Here is a 12,688-nt window from a genome sequence, read left to right as displayed (position 1 = left end):
AGAATTTGGGACCTAGTCCAGTTTACAGGTGGAAAACCAAGCCTCACAGCCCGTGAGCAGCACCAGAATCCGCTGTCCATGAAGGCGTGTCACTGAAACACAGGTTTCTGTGCAGCCGCCCTGCTTCCATCAAAGACAACCGTAGCAAGACTAGACCTGCTTTCCAGTTCAGTCTGGTAAACCCGGCCTGGTTATTTACAGAAATGAGGAAGAGCAGTGCTTACCATATAGGCTCTGTTAAGTCTGCTTTGCTGGAACTTTCCATAAGGAGTGTCCGATGAACGTCAAAAGCCTCTCCAGGCTAAGAAGCCACACCAAGGACCTGCTGTCAGACTGCCTGCAATATATACAGATTTAGGTGAATTCCTCTCTTCTCAAGGTCCCAGAATATCCTGAGGTTCCGGGGCCTACCAGGAAGGACCCTTCCTTGCTCACCAGGCCCAGCTGCCGGGAACCCTGTAAGCGAGGGGCCAGGCTGGTGTTCCCCCAGGGTCTTTACCGGCTCCATGAAGTCAGCCTTAGTTCCTGGAAGCTGATCATGTGAGTCTGTACATCGCTCTCAAAGAGGACCTGGTAAGATAACCAGCATTCCGTCGTGTCCTGTTGCGAGAACGGATTCTTCGTACACTCGTGCGTGTACGTTGCCTCTAACATGAGAAGACTAAGTTGGCAGATTCTGGAGGGATCAGGGAGAAAAATTGCTTCATCTTTGTTCAGAAAGGTGTATCTTAAATTGTTGATACCTTAAGAGACGAAGGTTTCCTTAGATCTGGAAAAACAAAATAGGCAGTGTTTCAAAGCAGAAGTCAGGGAATTCGAGTTCTTCTCCTAAGTTCATGCGGTCCCGCCTAACACTTGTGCCGCTTGAATCCATGTGCCATTAGTTCTAGAAAGTCTTACCCAGCTCACGTTTCCAATTGTAGGATTCCCAGAAGCCGGTCCTTGTCAGAGTCCTTTCCTTGATGCTCCCTGAAGGGGAGGTGTCTTTGCAGGAAGGCTGTGGCCGCGCATCACCGCGGAGCAAGACCGGTCTGTGACCGACGAGTCTGACTTACGCTGCCCGTTGTGTCCACCTTAATGGAACGGACAAAGCAAGTTAGTTATTTCTGTACGTTTTAAGATAACTGGAATTATGACCAACATTATCCAGGACACACGAGGTTTCCAGGAATTTCATGTAATTTGTACAACATTTACGTTAATGTTCGCCCCTACAGTGCAACCCAAGAAGGCTTAGCATCACGTATTTGACATGCTTTCCACGTAATTTCACACCAGATAAGCCTACTTAACATAATATTGTTCTTTGTGTAAGAGAGAACAAATCTGAGATGGTCCAGGGACCCTCTGTAAATTCTCAAAACTTAGTTCAAGGTCAGTTAAGGCCTTATTTAGAATTTGATTTGGGGAAGTTTGTCAAAAATGTCAACATGTTTGGACACCTGACTGAGGAGGGTCGCAGAGGGCTGTCAAACTACTTAATGAGGCTGATTTCGCCAAAGTGCCAGAAACCTAAGACCTGGCATCTTGGCTTCCTGGCGCATTTAAAAGGTAAAGAAACTCAGTCTGTTGTCAACGGCTAATCTGAAGTCCAAGAAAAGTTCACTTTAAGAGCAAAAACCAATTTTGTACCACTTTTGATATTAAAACTAAATTTTAACCTTAGCCACCTTGGCCACACATTAAAATTTCTCTTCAAAGATTCCTTTTCCAGGGGCATCTGGGGGGCTCAGTCGGTGAAGCGTTTGCCTTCAGCTCAGGTCATGATCCCAGGGTCCTGGGATCGAGCCCCGCATTGGGCTCCCTGCTCAGCGGGGAGTCTGCTTCTCCCTCCACCTCTGCCTACTGTTCCCCCTTCTTGTGCATGCACTCTCTGACAAATAAAATTGAAAAAAAAAAAAAAAAGCCTACAAGATTCCTTTTCCACAAACCTGCAGCTTTCTTTGTCCTCAACAAAAATGCATTTTCATTCCTCAGACCTCCTTTTACCAAAATCATACTCTCCTTGCATATGGGAATGGTTTCCTTATTATTCCTAATAGCTTCACCGAATTTTTTAAGTCGGAGACGTTTCTAGTGATAATGCCAACAAGCAATTGTGAACAGTCACGTTAGGATCTCTACATCGTAAAGTATGCCAACTTGCCAATTTCTAGAGACTTCGGCTTCCTGTTAGTACAGTTGGTTCCATGTGGCACAAAAACATGTTTGCTAATAGACCCAAAAACCTTTTTGTTCCTCTCTGAAAAGAAGCCAAAAGTACATAAGCCCCATCCCCCCGCCCCAGCCACAAGAAGCCTCTCCCTGAAGTTTGCATTTCAAAGCATTGCTCTGAGATCCTGGAGAAGCTGGGGGTAGAAAGTCAACATCACAAAGGCACAGAGTGTGTCCAGAACCGGTGGGATGGAGTTCAAGGATGCGTACATTCACCTGTTCTCGCAGGGCCGGGGTGGTTGCTGGTGAAAGGTTTCGCTTCCCCGTTCTGAAGGGCAGAACAGTCCCGTCCCAGCGTCCTCTTTTCTGTGTCTGTGAACACAGAGAGGAGTAGGAGAGCTTTTAGGATTGGTAAAGATAGATGGGCTAGGAATTGCTTCTAGAGCCCCACTTACAGTTTTGAAGAGATTTGCAAGACCCTTTTTCCAAATCCCGGGAGAACAGGGTTGCAGCCTGAATGTCAATGGGGCGGATCCCCCCACCCGATTAAATGACCTCAGGCTTCTTTCCCTCTGGGGACACAGTTTTATTTTAGCTTGGGCGGAAAGGCCTGCACAAAATTAAGTAAAACAATAATCCTATCAGCCTCTGAGTATCGGCTGCGGTCACAAGTTTGGTCACACCAGTGGCCTCCCCTCTTTCTTTCTGCCCTTTTATCTACTGTTCCGGAGGTCATCCGTCTGGGGACTCTGCGTTTAGGACATTCTCTCACTGTGGCCTTTGGCGAGCATCCCCAGTGATGTAGGAAAGAACATTAGGGTTCAAAGCAGACGGCCAAGAAAGAATTCTTGAGACATCTTTGGTGCAAAAAGGTGGTTTTATTAAAGTACGGGGACAGGACCCGTGGGCAGAAAGAGCTGCACTGGGGTCAGGAGGAGTGGCCGATTATAGCGTCAGTCTCTAAGGAATCTCGGAAGCAAGGTTTCCAGGACCTTGGTGGGGGGGGGAGGGCAGCTCTTGCTGGGAAAGGTCATTTATTACTGTCTCATAGAACCTGAGTCACGAGACCCTTCAGATGTCTATCGGTGGGGATGATGACCAACACATATCTTGGGGGGTTTAGAGATAAAGGAAATTCCCAAAGGAATTTTTATACATTAAAGTAGACTTACAGGATGGGGGGCGGGGGGGGTCAGGCTGGGATTGTCTTTTGCCCTCAGCGAAGTATTAACATTGAGGCAGTTGAGTCCCGAGAGGAAGGTCACTCTGCCTGTTTCAAGGACTTGTCAGTGGGCTGTAGGGAGTAAGGACGTTTAATAATTTCCCCTGCCTCTGTTTCCCACATCACCCAGCAGCCTCTGGGGACTGCAGTGCGGCAGGGGGAGCAGCAAGAGCTCGGTCAGCCTGTCCGACATTTCCGGAACCTCTTGTAAAAAGCTAATGAGAAATTAAAGCTACAGCAGTTCTTCCAACAAAGCAATTTTGGAATGTTTAAGTCTTTTGGAGGCTTCCACATACTAACTAAAACAGGCATCCCATTCTGTCTGATTTAGAAACCCTTGCTTTTAACGGTACTGCTTACATGATCTTTGGAGTTCCTAATGGCCTTCGTTGCCCTGTCACGCCCCAGGGGCTGGTCGCGGGCTGGTGGGACCCTGGCTGCAGGGCAGTTAGTCCACACTCCTGCCCAGCCAGATGTGGCCATGAATGGGACGCGCCCCGCACTTGTGTCTGGCCAGATTCTGGAGGCCCCGACCTGACCAAGCTCGTTCTCAGGACGCGAGACAAGTCAGAATTCGCCCTCTCTGTGGCTACCTACGGCTTCCGGGGTCACGGTTCTAGAATACAGGGTGAGTAACTCTTTGGACTTCAAGGAGGGGAACTCACGGTGGACGTCAAGTTTAGTCTTGTTAGCGTATCTGTTCTTGCACTTAGTTAAGGGAGTCCCTCACGCTGGCCGTTGTACGTTCTTAAGCACTTTGCAGTGTGGTCTTTTCCATACATACCAGCATTTTTCTTTCAAAGAGAGCCAGTTCAGAGGATCCATCCTCTGGCCCCTCAGAGCAGGACGGCAGGTTGACGAGAGTAGTGGGAAGGCTTTACTAGGTGGAGAGCAGAGGCAGCCCCCGCCCCTCCGGGAGAACGCAGCAGGTGCAGCCCTCACGGCCCGGGAGTGAGCTCCCGGCGTTAGCCACAGAACCAAGACTTGAGGGTCACGAGTGGTCAGACTGGGGTAAAGAGTGTGTCTGGTTTCCCACGAGAACATGAGGTGCCTCTGGTGACCCACTCATCTCGGACACCAGGCAGGCGCTCCTGGAAAGGGGGCTTCCCCAGCACCCGCGAGACAACAAAGGCGGCGAGGACAAAAGCCCCTGCTGGACGGGCCCAGAATGACAAATTCCCGAGAGCTGGCGTGGCCGGACAGTGTGCTGCCGGTGGCTTAGGGTCTCGGGTCCCCGGTCGTGGCCCCCAAGTAAGGGCGCCATCTGGCTAGCAGAGCCCAGGGAGAACGTGCTCGCCCGTCACCAAGTCAGGCGGGAGCAAGATGCTCGGGAACCCGTGTGTTTTCCTTGTGCACATGAACAGCTTCAGCCGAGCTTTGGGTCTCAGAGCCAGACTGACACCGGAGAGGAACATGCCTCCGTGTTGGGGACTTGGTGGTGTTTCACGGCGTACCTCACTGGACAGCAGTTTTTTTTAAGGTTGGTGGGTGACCCGGTGTCCATCTAACCTGTTACGTGACCAACTTACCCTAACGTGGAGTCCACGAGTTCAGGGACAAGCACTCCCACAGCCTTTAAATGCTCCTCCCGTGCCGGCCAGCTTCTCAGCTGTGGCTTCTAAGAGGCCCCTTGGCAAGGCGTCTACCTCATGCGCACAATACCCCCAGCAACGTGTGTCCAAACAGACACCAGTCCGTGGGGCTGGCTCCCAGGGCCCGTGCCCGTGTTCTGCCTGATGGTAATTCTGCTTTAGGACAAAAGACAACAAAGACAACAACTGTGACCATCTCCAGGAGGAAAAGGATCGACAGAAACCGAGTGCTCATAAACTTTTACATTCGAGGACCTAGTCCTACAAATATCTGCTCCGCTAGTCTGAGTTTATAGACGGAAGGAAGGACTGTCCATTCTCCCTTCCGGGAGACCCTACAGCAGAGACTGGGACACGAACGTGGTGAACATCCTCACCTCCTGCAGGCAGCACTGGTCAGAGGCCCAGGATCTCAGCTGCAGCAGCCGCAGAGGCAGCACCGCCCGGCCTGTGAAGAGGCTGCCGACCGCCCCAGCTGCAGGCAAGGAGACTTTTCTCCCCCACCTGCTAGGTTCCTTGGTCTAATAATCTAAAGAGCGTATTGAACAGATGAACGGAAAAGTTTGTGTACGTATGGGGACCAGAAAAACATGAGCCCCCGAGGACAAGCCGGGCAGTTGAGGCTTCTGCACCACCCTGAGCGGAGGAAGGGGACGGGAGCATTCGTAGGATGGCAGGTCACGCAGGTAAAAGTTTACAGCTGGTAACCGCTCCCTCTGAGCCAGGCCCCCTATCCAAACTCCTCTAGGAAGTTGAGAGGTAAGAATTTTTCTTGCATCTGCTGGGTCTTGATTGCCTTCAGCTCGAACTAATCCACATGTGAAAGTGGCATCTTTTGGGGTGACATATTCTTCTCGTCAATAATCATTCCTGCTTTTAAAGAAAATCTAAAGTACCTGAGAATTTCTTCACTAAAGAAATTCTGGGAAGGGTCCTTTAAAGATGTTGCTCTTCTAGGAGCCCCCGGCTGGCCCAGTCGACAGAGCATGTGACTCAGTCTCAAGGTCAGGACTTCAAGCCCCATGCTGAGCATAGAGAGGACTTAAAAATCTAGCTCTTCTAATACATTTTAAAATATAATTCATTTTAAAGACTGTGATATAGGGGCACCCGGGTGGCTCAGTGGTTAAGTGTCTGCCTTCAGCTCAGGTCATGATCTCAGGGTCCTGGGATCGAGCTCCGCACTGGGCTCCCTGCTCAGTGAGGAATCTGCTTCTCCCTCTCCCTCTGCTCCTTTCCTCGCTTGTGTTCACTCTCAAATAAAAATCTTAAAAAAAAAAAAGAAAAGAAAGACTGTCATATAAACATTCATTGCATAAAGCAAAACTGTGTTTCTATTCATTTTTGTAATAAAATAAAAACACATAAATAGCGTCTCTACCAGGCAGAGAGTCTCAGCACGCTTGTTGAAATACAGATTATACATTAGAGAGAAAAAGCCAAAAAGGACTGTTGGATACAAAGGAGATTTTAAAAGCTTTCTCTTCAAGGAGAAAAATAAAAACTGGTGAGGTCATTTGAATCCCTCCACCTTGAGGGTTTTGCTTCAAACCTGGCGGCTCTGGGGAGGTGAGAGGGCCCATCGCTCCGATGGGGCACAACAGCCCAAGGGGTCCTGCAGGGATTTGTCCGTGGTCACTTGCGCACAGGGCAGGTGGTACTGGATGGGCTCCTGCAGGACAGAAGCCACGTGAGTCTGGGACAGGACCCAAGGTCCCCCAGGAAATTGGTATCTGCACCCCCAAATTCACCCTCCCTCCCCAAGCCTGTTCACCTGACCAGGAACTCCAGGCAGGAGGACACCAGGGCAGCCTGGGAGCCACACTAGGCCCTGCAGGCTCAGGAGCCCAGCGTTTGCGGGGCACCTGAGCGGCCACCTGGCTCCTTCTGGGGGGCGGGGGGGATCCACTGCCCTGCCTGGGGTAACCGGTGTGACTGCTCTAGTTCACATGTGCTTTTCCTTTATCTTAAAATTTAAAAAATAAAGGCATCCCTAGAATCTATCCCAGAGCCAAGCAGAGTAACCTGCTAACCCTGAGTGCACCCCGCTCCGCAGGAACCTGGGGACCTGAGGCGACACAGACCCGGAAGAACACCAACACCCCTCCATCAAGGCTGTTCCATCAGACACAGTGGGGACACAGACCCATCGTCCTGGCAGCTGGCTGCCCTGTGGCCCACGCATGCAGGTGTCCAGTGGTGCTGGGGGCGTGGGGGGGGCGGTCAGCATCCCACAGTGCTGGGGGCAGGGGTGGCGTCCAGCAGGACAGGCGGGCGGCTCCTGCCTGTCACCAGGCAAGGAGGGGGCTCCACACAGCTCAGCACCAGTGGTACCGAGTCACCCACCTTTCCTCCCGGCATTCCAGGTGCCATCAGCAGACGCTGGCACATGGCCCCAGGATCTGGGGGAGGCTCCCGCCCAGCACCTCTCCCTGGCAGGGTGGCCCACGGGCTCCCCGGGACCGGCCAGGGTCTTGTGGGCAGAGAGAAGGATCTCGAGTCTAATAGCTGCCTGGGCACTTCACCTTCACACTGACCGTCCTCACCCACGGGCCCCCGGCCGCGCAGCCTACAGGTCTCAGCCGCAGGTGCTCCGCCGTGGGGTCGGTCACCCCCAGCAGCCAGGGTGCCCCCAGTCCTCACCCCGCTTTTGCTTTCCCTCTGGGACCTTTCAGCCACCACGGCGGGCAGCCCGGGGAGCCCCCTCCAGTGCTCCGGGGACGCCTCCCCACTCAGCCGGCCGAGTCCCCCTCCTATGATCCCCACACGCCTCCTGTAGTCGGGTGTCTCCACAGAGCCTGACACGCGCAGGCAGCTCAGACGTGCAGCAGGACCAGCCTGAAGAGGGCGAGCTGGGGTCCCCCGCGTCCTGCCCCCAGGCCCAGGCCCCGCGTGCCCTGGCTCCGGGCAGACAGGGGCAGAGCTTTAGGCTAAGGTCTGTTAAGGTTAAAATGGCACGTGGAAGAGCCAGCAGATCAGCTTTCTTAACCGTTCTAATCACGGACCATAAACTCGTCACCTGCCCCTTCGGGAGTAGTCGGGCTTCGTCTCCTCCCGGGCTGTTTAGGGAAAAGAGGAGACCAGGAGCTGGGCCCGATTCCAGGGACGAAGCAGGACCCATGTTCTGCCTGGGCCGGTGGGGGCCAGGCCGCCGGGGTCGCTCTCCTGCTCTCAGGCCAGACGCGGCCAGGCAGCCTGTAGGACCACCGGCACCGCCCAGCCCCAGAGCAGCGTCCTCAGAGAACACCGGAGTGCGCGAAGGAGGCCGGACCGGCTCGGCCAGAAGGGGCTCCAGCGGATGTCACCGGACTGGAAGAGAATGGAGATTTCCTGCAATCCCGAGACTCGGCCCAGACTCGGACTCACCTGAGTGGTTGGCTTCGGGCTTGGCTCTTCCAGAGCCGCCGCCCCCGCCGGAGCCCCGACGGTGTCCGCACTCCAGCCAGACCCGGAGCCTGTCGCCGGCAGGCCCCAGGCGCTCTCCAGCCGCTCTGCTCTCCCGGGCTCGGCACCTGTCCCGCCTCAGGGACAAACACGGGGCTGCGCTGGACTGTCTCCCGGGCCAGGGGCGGAGGCGAAACCCCGCTCAAGGGGACTCTAAGCACGGAGACCGCTGAGCGGTGCCGCTCTCCGGGACACGCGGCCACGGCGGAGCCGACAGAGCCGTCTGTGAAGACCTGCATGTGCAAAAGCCAGGTCCGCTTTCTTACCAACCATTCTAATCACGGACCATAAACTCGTCACCTGTCCCGTCGGGAGCAGTCGGGCTTCGTCTCCTCCTCCCGGGTTGTTCAGGGAAAAGCAATGGACTGTCGGGTTTCCTCAAACCTTGGCACCTGTGCGATTTCCGCGTGTCCCCTGCATTCTGCACACAAGTACTGTTCAGATAAAAAGGTCACAGAGATGATGAAGTTTAGAAGCAAATTCAGTGAGCCTTACACAGCAGGTGTCAGGACGTCCGCCAGGAGGCAGGAGCACTGGCCACGGACAAGGGCACCACGAAACCACGCCTGTGCCCTGGGGGGCGGGGTGCTGTGCTGAGCCCATGCAGCCAGCTCCAAGTCCTGTCGTGTCACCCGGAAGCCCCCTCTCCCCACACGGCCTCCCGTGCGGCACGCCACTGAAGCAAGCTCACGGGCGGCGTCCCGGACCAGGAGCTGGCGCACGTGTTCCGGGAAGGACCAGACCGCAAAGGTGTCGGGCTTTGTGGCCACAGGCCAGCTCTAGCAGACTGTGCTTCGGCTGGACTTTGTTTTCAAACCGCTTTAAGACTGTAAAAGCCATCGTGAGCTTGCGGGCCATTCAGAAACAGGCTACCGCCCATAGCTGGCCAAGGGCTGCAGTCTGCGGACCCGTGTTCTAGAACACCACACGCCCCCGATACAGTTTTTGTATGAAGTCTGTGGCTTCAGTCTGACAACAAAGGGACTCAGGGTGTGGGGTCTACATACCATGAACCGTGTGGCCGTGTTAAGCACCTGGGATTTCAAGCCTGTTTCCCTTCTTCTTAAGGGATTACAGGGGTTTGTTACAACTTCATCAGCCTTCTGTTCCTCACCCTCCCCAAGTTTTGTTCCCACATGGCAGACAAATTGTGTGTCCCTCTGCCCCCAGCCCTCCGCTGGTCCCCATCCCCAAAGGAGGCGGCCCCCCCTCCTTGAACCAGGGTCCGAAGTTCAGGGAGGTCTGTCCTGACAACTCCCGCACCACCTCTCCACTGCGTTCTAGCCACCCTGGCCTGCAGCCAAAGGAGGCATGCCTTCCTGCTGCAGGACCTTTGCACTTGCTGCTTCCCACACCTGGGATGCTGTCCCTCCAGTGTCACACTGAATTATGTCCCCCAAATTCATAGGTTGAACCCATCATCCCCATTGAGGCACTACTTGGAAATGGACCCTTAAGGAAGGAATTAAGGTTAAATGAGGTCACAAGGGTGGGCCCTGATCCAACAGGACTGATGTCCCTACAAGAAGGGACACCAGGAATGCATGCACAGAGGCCACGTGAAGACAAGAGAAAAGACCGCAAGAAAAACCAGCCCATCGGCACCTTGATCTCAGACTTCCAGCCCCCAGCACCACGGGAGGGACAGTCTCTGCGGTCGAAGCCCTAGCTGTGGGGTTTGTTATGGGGACCTGAGCCCCCACACTTCCCGCAGGTTGATGCCGTGGGCACCCCGAAAAGGGGGCCCGCCACCCTTCTGCTCACGCACCTTCCCCCTCTCCCTTCCTCAACCCTTGCTCCAGGCTCTGGGCTCACCATCCACCCTCTGGATCGGCGCTCCGGAACACAGCACCCACCCCTGGGCGATCCTGCTCACCAGGTGAGCCCGTGCGAGCAGAACCCCCCCAGAGCAGGAGCGCGAGCTGCAGCAGCTCCGGAGGAAGGACGGGCAGGGGGTCGAAAGTAGCGGGGCGCCTGGGCGGCTCAGCTGGATGGGCATCTGCCTTCGGCTCGCAGGTCATGAGCCCACAGTCCTGAGATCGAGTCCCGCCTCGGGCTCCCTGCTCAGCTGGGGGCCTGCTTCTCCCTCTGCTGCTCCCCCTGCTTGTGCGCTGACACATAAAATTGGTAATTTTTTTAAAATTAGGTTATAGTAATGATACTGAAAAATAAGGGAACGTTTCATTAGCCACCACCTATACGTGAGAGGGGTTTACGAGGACCACACTGTGCGAGTGTCAATGACCTGGGAAAACCGAGTGGAAGGCGTTTACATCAACGGCGCATGTGTTCAAAGTGCAAGTACTGTGTGTTCCGTGACAGGCAAGAGACTGGGCAAAAGGTCATTTTTTACCCTCCCTTCTAGATCTCTGAACTTCAGATTTTTCCATAAAATGAGTATATTTGCTTTTTCCTATAATGAGAGGGAAGCATCAAAATTGGTGAAGATTTTGCTTTTAGAAGCGGACTTAGGGGCACCTGGGGGGCTCAGTCGGTTAAGCATCCGACTCTTGATTTCGGCTCAGGTCCTGATCTCAGGGTCACGGGATGGAGCCCTGTGTTGGGCTCAGTGCTCAGCACGGAGTCAGCTTAAGACTCTCTCTCCTTCTCCCTCTGCCCCTCCCCCCAGTCACATTCTGTCCAAAATAAATCTTTTTAAAAAATAAAAGGGATTTAAACACCCTAGTGATAGGTTCTGTAATTAGACAGCAGACGGTGATTAAAAGGAATGATGCAACGTCCACCAGTGTGCACACGTCTAAAAACCTGCAGGGATAGTGAGGACGGCAAAACTGCATGTAGGATGAAACACTTAGAGATACGGAAATGTACACACTGCTCATAGATCCACACGCCCGCAGAACTGGCCAGACAGGCGCTGGAACCGCGCAGCCCATCGGAGGACCACCCCAGGAGAGCAAGGAGCAGGCAGGGTCCTGGGAGATTACATTTGTACACATTTTTTAATTTTTTAAAAATGTTTTTTGAGTAGGAGGCACCTGGGTGGCTCAGTCAGTGAAGCGTCTGCCTTCGGCTCAGGTCAGGATCCCGGGGTCCTGGGATGGAACCCCACAATGGGCTCCCTGCTCAGCGGGGAGTCTGCTTCTCCCTCTGCTTGTGCTCTGCGTCAAATAAATAAATGAAATCTTTAAAAAAAAAAAAAGTTTTTAAGTCATCTCTAGACCCAACGTGGGGCTCAAACTCACGACCCTGAGATCAAGAGTCACGTGTTCTACCGACTGAGCCAGTCAGGGGCCCCCAATAAGCATTTCTTTAAACTGTGTTTTTCTGTTACAGTAAAAAACCAGTGGTTTGAAGACGGTCCCGCTGGCTGGACAGCCGGCTCCCAGCTCCCTTGCTGCAGACGGCAAGCAGGTCCCTCCAGCTCGGGTTTGCACACGGGGACGCACAGACCAGCTTACCTTCCTAGGGCTGCTGAGGTGACCAGGGAACAGTGAGGGCTCCCTCGGCCATGAGCTAGGCTCCCAAAACCGTGAGGGGGGCGTGGGGGGCACGGGACACTCTGCTCAGAAAAAACAAGTTCTTATACCGTGACACTCACATGTGCGTGACCCACCCACACGGGTGTGCATGGGTCACTCATTCTGACTCTCCCTGGGTGCTCAGGACTGTGCCCAGCTCCCTCCCCAGGAGGCCCACCCAGGGCTGGAGTGGGTGCTGGTACTGGACCCCACCCCATGAGGCCCTTGAAACCCAGGCCCCACCAGTGCGGGGGGACCTGTAATCCCCAGTTCTCCAGCCGCCAACTAGAGGAGAGGGTCCTCCATCCCGTGAGCGGCTGTGGCCAAGCAGCACTGGACTGACGGCAGCTTCCGTGGACGGGAGGTCCGTGAAATGCTAGAGCCACCCCACGCACCCCTGGAGGCAGGTGCTGTCACCCCCGTGTGACAGGTGGCACCAAGAGCCAAGACCAGCCCGACCCCACTGGTCCCACTCAGCACAGGCCAGACCCGGGGCCTCAGGGCCCACACCCCACCACGGGCCCCCACCAAGCACTTACCCTGAAGACTTCATGACGTACTTGGTAAACAAAGACTGGTTAGCAGCCTTCACACGGATCACCTGCTAAAGCATGAGGCCACACTAGACGAGAGACCTCATCTAAGACCATTCCTGCTTTCAACTTTCCGTGGCTGCTTGAAGCAACACACGTGGCTCCCATTAGACCACGTGCGGACAGTGGAGAAGCAACAGAAGAAACTCAACAGGAAGGGACGGGAAGGGCACCGTTACGGAACCCGTGGGGGGGGGGGGG

Source organism: Ursus maritimus, unplaced genomic scaffold, assembly GCF_017311325.1.
Source record: "Ursus maritimus isolate PB19 unplaced genomic scaffold, ASM1731132v1 scaffold_6, whole genome shotgun sequence".
Classification (NCBI taxonomy): domain Eukaryota; kingdom Metazoa; phylum Chordata; class Mammalia; order Carnivora; family Ursidae; genus Ursus; species Ursus maritimus.
Note: the sequence above shows the minus strand (reverse complement) of the source record.